At 39.0% G+C, this 5,866-nt stretch overlaps 1 long non-coding RNA gene across 1 annotated transcript; it reads left to right on the top strand.

Moving 5' to 3' along the window:
- Positions 1 to 852: 852 nt before the first annotated feature.
- Positions 853 to 5,663, top strand: LOC107804224 (uncharacterized). Its single transcript, XR_001652220.2, has 2 exons — positions 853 to 3,544; positions 5,383 to 5,663. It is a non-coding gene; the product is annotated as an uncharacterized LOC107804224 (long non-coding RNA).
- The last annotated feature ends 203 nt before the right edge of the window (positions 5,664 to 5,866 follow it).

Raw genomic sequence — 5,866 nt, 5'->3', positions numbered from 1 at the left:
AAAGAATAAGAGAAATTAGAAGGGAAAGGCATGCGAAGGCAAAATAAGGTCGAAAAGGTTGAGTTCCACCGACTTATAATCATGACAAAGTCTGGAAAAGCCAGAGTTTCTCCAGAGTCAGAAAGACAGTCGGTATTCAGGAAGCAACCAGTTGCAGTTGAAAGGGCCGAGATCAAGTGATCAAAACAATCAAGGCCACAAAACCAACCACCGTTTCAAACTAACAATTGTTCTTTGTTTAAAAATATGGAACAGATGCAATCCAAAGCAACCTTGCAACAAGCAGGTGCAACCAAAGAGAAACTACGCAAGGGTTAGAAACAGCTTTGCAGCAATAATCAATCCAAAAGGGAAGTCCCCTCCAATTTTTCTTTCTCGCATTTACTCATTCCATGAAATAAAAAAGAAGAGAAAGGAAAATTAAATGAAAAAAAAGAGATAAGAAGAAAAAAAATGGTAGCTCAGAATCCCCAATCTCTACTTTTATGCTTTTCAAACATAGGGTCTCCACTCCCTAGTTGAGATTTTAGACATAGAGTCTCCATCCCCTAGTCACTTTTGGCCAACATAAGGCTCCAATCCCTAGTTGAGATTTTAGACATAGGGCCTCCATTCCCTAGTCGCTTTTACCAACATAGGGCTCCAATCCGTAGTTGAGATTTTTAGGAATAGGGCCTCCATTCCCTAGTCGTCTTTTGCCAACATAGGGTTCCAATCTGTAGTTGAGATTTTAGACATAGGGCCTCCATTCCCTAGTCGCCTTTTGCCAACATAGGGCTTCAATCCCTAGTTGAGCTTTTTAGACATAGGGCTCCAATCCCTAGGTGAGATTTTTAGACATAGAGTCTCCATTCCCTTGTTGAGATTTTTAGACATAGAGCCTCCATTCCCTAGTCGCCTTTTTTGCCAACATAGGGCTCCAATCCATAGTTGAGATTTTTAGACATAGTGCCTCCATTCCCTAGTCGCCTTTTGCCAACATAAGGCTCCAATCCTTAGTTAAGATTTTTTAGACATAGGGCCTCCATTCCCTAGTCGCCTTTTTTGCCAACATATGGCTCCAATCCCTAGTTGAGATTTTTAGACATAGGGCCTCCATTCCCTAGTCGCCTTTTGCCAACATAGGGCTCCAATCCCTAGTTGAGATTTTTAGACATAGGGCCTCTATTCCCTAGTTGCCTTTTTGCCAACATAGGGCTCTAATCCCTAATTGAGATTCTTTTTAGACATAGGGCCTCCATTTCCTAGTCGCCTTTTGCCAACATAGGGCTCCAATCCCTAGTTGAGATTTTAGACATAGGGTCTCCATCCCCTAGTTACCTTTTGCCAACATAGGGCTCCAATCCCTAGTTGAGATTTTTAGACATAGGACATCCATTCCCCAATCGCCTTTTTGCCAACATAGGGCTCCAATCCCTAGTTTAGATTTTTAGACATAAGACCTCCATTCCCCAGTTGCCTTTTTGCCAACATAGGGCTCCAATCCCTAGTTTACATTTTTAGACATAAGGCCTCCATTCCCTAGTCGCCTTTTGCCAACATATGGTATCCACTCCCTAGTTGAGGCTATTTTAGATATAGGACTCCACTCCCTAATCTCTTTATCCTAAAGACACACAATCTTTATCTTATCGCTTTCAAAAAAAAAGAAATAGTTTAGATTTTAGTTACAAATAACTCACAAAATTTTCCTAGTGAAAACTGGGGCAGAAAAATTTCGTTCGTTTGTTTGTTTTGGTGTCTGAGAAGGTTTGGCCTCGAGGCATAAGGTCCGAGACGACCAAAAGAATGAGTCTAAATCCAAAATAAAAAAAAGAAGAAAAAGAACAAAAAGAAATGAACTCCAAATGTTGAAGTGGAGGATGCAGATTGTTCAAGATATGATCGAAGTCACAAGCTTCGCGTGTCCCGCCTCGATCCAAAACTGAAGAATGAACCAGCAGTTACAGCTGACGAGCATCAAGATTCAGATCGGAGTCTGCAGCAAGAACCGGCCGAGACTCAAGATCAAGCTTCAAGAGATTTATAGATAGGAATCTTGTAACTCGTAGCTGATAGGCTTAGCTAGTTTAGCTTTTTATTTTTTCCATTTTTGGTGTAATAAGGAGTTCAGCAAGCAGCAGCAGCAACAACAATAGTTAAATCACAGCTTCCCGGTAGTTCCAGCTACCAAAACTTCCAGAACTACACTGACTTGATTCCTTTATAGCCAAGGATATGTAGGCAACCTCTGAAGCAAGGTTCGGTCAGGCTCTTTTCAAAAAATGCTTCTCATAGAGTTTCAAACGGGCAAAAATCCCTCATAATTGCTTATTTTATCTTTGCCCGAAAACCCTTCGTGTTTACGAGCAAAGAGGGGCAACTGTGAGCACGTGATTTTTACCTCATATAAGTTACTCTTATAGAATCCCAAAGAATTAGATTTTTCTTTTAATTATTTGTTATCTTAGGAATTATTGTAGAATTTTTCTGATTATTTGCATTTTTGTGCATGTTTAATTTTATTTAATTCATGAAAAATACAAAATACATTGCATTTGTATTTAGAATTTAATTTTACATTTTTAGATTAATTAGTAAATTAGTTGTTTTATAGAAATTTGAAAATCACAAAAAATAGCTCATTTTTACATTTTTGTCTTTTGATTTTTAGCTTATTGATTTTTCTCTTTTAATTTAAAATTAAGTAATGTTTATAATTTTTATAATTAGTTAATTAGTTTAATTTTAATTTTTAGATAATTTAGGATTTTAATTTTAGGATTTTTAGTTAAAGAAGAAGAAAAAGAAAAACAAAGGAAAAAGAATGAAAGAGGGGTTCTAATATGAATTAGGCTAATTCTTGTACCCAAATCAGGCCCAAATCCCTGCCTAAAAACTACCCAAACCCGTCCAAACTACCCAGGCCCAAAAATTGACCCGACCCGCCTGACCCAACCTCCCCTTTTTAAATTAAAAACCTAGCTAGACCTAAGGATATAAATCAGATCCATCAGACCTCTAAGAACGAAGAGGGAACGACAGACCTTCTGGGTTCTCTTCTTCATTTTAAGTTTCTGAAAACACCACAAAACAAGCGACTCCTTCACTCATACATACTCAATTCACACTCTCTTACACACGCCTAAGCCCTAGTAGCAGCTGAAAATTCTAGAATTCAAGATCTGAATTTCAAAATTTCAAAATCTCAAAAACAAACAACAAAACTCAACCAAAAAAGAGTTACAAAGTTGATTCAAGTCTCAGTTTCACATGCTTGATATTCTCTGGAAATTTCAAAGCTTAATCAAGTTGTAAAGGTGTCGTTATTTATAGGTTTGCTGTTCTCCGCATAGCTAGGCTCCAATTTGCTGATCTCAGTCCCTATTTGAGTTGTTTTAATTTGTTTTACTGCTGATAAGAGAGTCGCTGCTGGAGCTCACTCTTATTTCAGACCTTATTTGGTCAATTTCGCTGCTGCTTCTGTCTGTTTCATCGCTGAGCTCCCTGCTCCTTTCTTTGCTTTTATTCGGGCTAGTTTCGCAATGTATTACTGCTGATTGAGGTATGGGTTTCAGTCCAAAAATGATGTAACTAATTTTGAATGCCATCTTCTCTATGATTGTTTTGTTGGAATTCACACTCGATTCCATCATTTTCTTATGTTTGGATTGAAAGTAGTAAGGCATTATTTTGATTCCTTTGAGATATAAGAACATAGAATTGACCCAACTCGGGTCCTTTGGAATTCACGCGCTATTTAAATTAATTTTCTTAAACTCGGGTGTGCATTTTATGTGACCCAACTCCAATTCTCAACAACGTTAAATAAAATATGTCGCAGATCGCGGGTGCATTTCAAGTGGCGTGATTCAAGGTATATTTTAAATAACGTTGAATCTTCCTAAAAGTAATTAAAAGCGGTTAATGAGTTAAAAATGCACCATAGGCTAAAACATGTATTAAAATTAGATAATATGCCAATTATAATAGTTTAAGCGACCGTGCTAGAACCACGAAACTCGGGAATGCCTAACACCTTCTCTCGGGTTAACAAAATTCCTTACTTAGAATTTCTGGTTCGCAGACATCTAAAGGAAAGTCGAAATTTCCTCGATTTGGGATTTAAAATAAACCGGTGACTTGGGACACCAATTAAAATAATCCAAGTGGCGACTCTAAAGAAATTAAATAATAATCCCATTCCGAATAATGTCACTTTAATTGGAAAAACTCCATTATATCCCCTCGGGTGGGTAAAAAAGAGGTGTGACATATACCGATTTTGGTTAGATTCGGGGCATTTGGAGGCCAAATCGAGAGGAAAAGGCTTTGTGGGCTAGAGTTTGGCTTGACTTCTGGTAACGCTTCCAAACTTGGTTCCGAGTGTTCGAAACCCCGAACTATGTGTTCTATGATTACTATTGAGGTAACGCAAATGCCAAGTCACGGGCGTGTGGGTGTGCACCGTGAGAAATGCAGCTTGGGTCATTCCAGTGCACCGCTTAGTGACTCTTTCTTGCTGATATCTATGATGTATCTATGTGATTAAGTCAATGAACTGCAAATCATGCTAAATACCATGTTAAGGCTTCACGCCAATACTATTGAGACCCGAGGGGTCGTTTCTTACTGTCATGTCATTAGTTTCATGTATATTCTATACTCAATCATATTCATGCACATTATATCATGCCTCAGCCTCGATTATTGCTATTTGACATATCATATCATTGTTCGGGCTTGTATCATGACATCTTAGCCCATGTGTGTGAGACTGGAGAGTATTGATTGAGTGAGCCCGAGAGCCTGATATTGATTGACAGTATGGGATCGGGCTGCATGCCGCAGCAAGATATTGATCATGCCTTCGCTGGCATTGATATAGCGCTTGGGCTCAAAGAAGCCCCTCTGGGGTCTTTACACCCCATTGAGCGCAATTAACGATATTGAGGGATGGATCTTCTCTGGTCATGGATCTTGTCTGAAGTATTGGTATGGAGATGGATCTTCTCCATGAGACTGGATTGGCCTGTTTTCTCGGTACTAGGTGACTTATAGTCTATGATGTCTATACATTTTGGGATGGATCTTTCCTGAGCCGAGTGGGCCGTATACAGTACTAAGTGGTTGAGCACTATGAGCGAAAGTATTATACGTAACATTGAGCATGCTATCTGTGCATTGGTACTTAGAGTTTCCTGAGCTTTATACTCTGCTTCGTACATACTGTGTTTAATTATTGCTGAGAAACTTTATGAACTGTAAACATGTCTACTTTTCCATACAATTAACTGTTGTAACCAGTTGAGGTTTGGTTCGTCACTACCGCCAATCCATAGTTTGGATTTGTTACTTACTGAGTTGGTATACTCACGTTACCCTCTGCACCCCTGTGTGCAGATCCATGTATCTCGGGGCACTAGTGGTTGCTAATCTTGCCGGTTGGAGGCCTTCTGAGGAGATTGCGAGGTAGCTGCTTGGCGACCGCATTTTTGCCCTCTCCTTCCCTATCTTCCTTTAGTTTATTTATGTGGATATTCTCAGACCGTGTTGGTCATGTTATTTCGAACAGTTGTAGTAGTTTTTGGCTCATGACTTAGTGACATCCGAGGTCAGGATTATGTTTCTTTCCACTGGATTTTAAGTTATACTACTATCTTATTGAATTTCTGTTAAAATTATGATTTTCCGTAAGTACTTATTTGAAAAATGGAGTGTTTGGGAATAAGTGGTTGGCCTAGTATCACGATAGGTGCCATCACGACATGGTTAAATTTTGGGTTGTGACATCTGGGGAGAATTGTGTATATGCAGACCTTACCCCTATCTAGTGCAGGTACAGAAATTGTTTCCAATAGATCTTCGGCTCAGAAAGGTAGGGGTG

Source organism: Nicotiana tabacum, chromosome 9, assembly GCF_000715075.1.
Source record: "Nicotiana tabacum cultivar K326 chromosome 9, ASM71507v2, whole genome shotgun sequence".
In the NCBI taxonomy this organism is placed as follows: Eukaryota; Viridiplantae; Streptophyta; class Magnoliopsida; order Solanales; family Solanaceae; genus Nicotiana; species Nicotiana tabacum.
The sequence above is the reverse complement of the archived record's forward strand: the minus strand, read 5'-3'. Positions and strand labels throughout refer to the sequence as shown.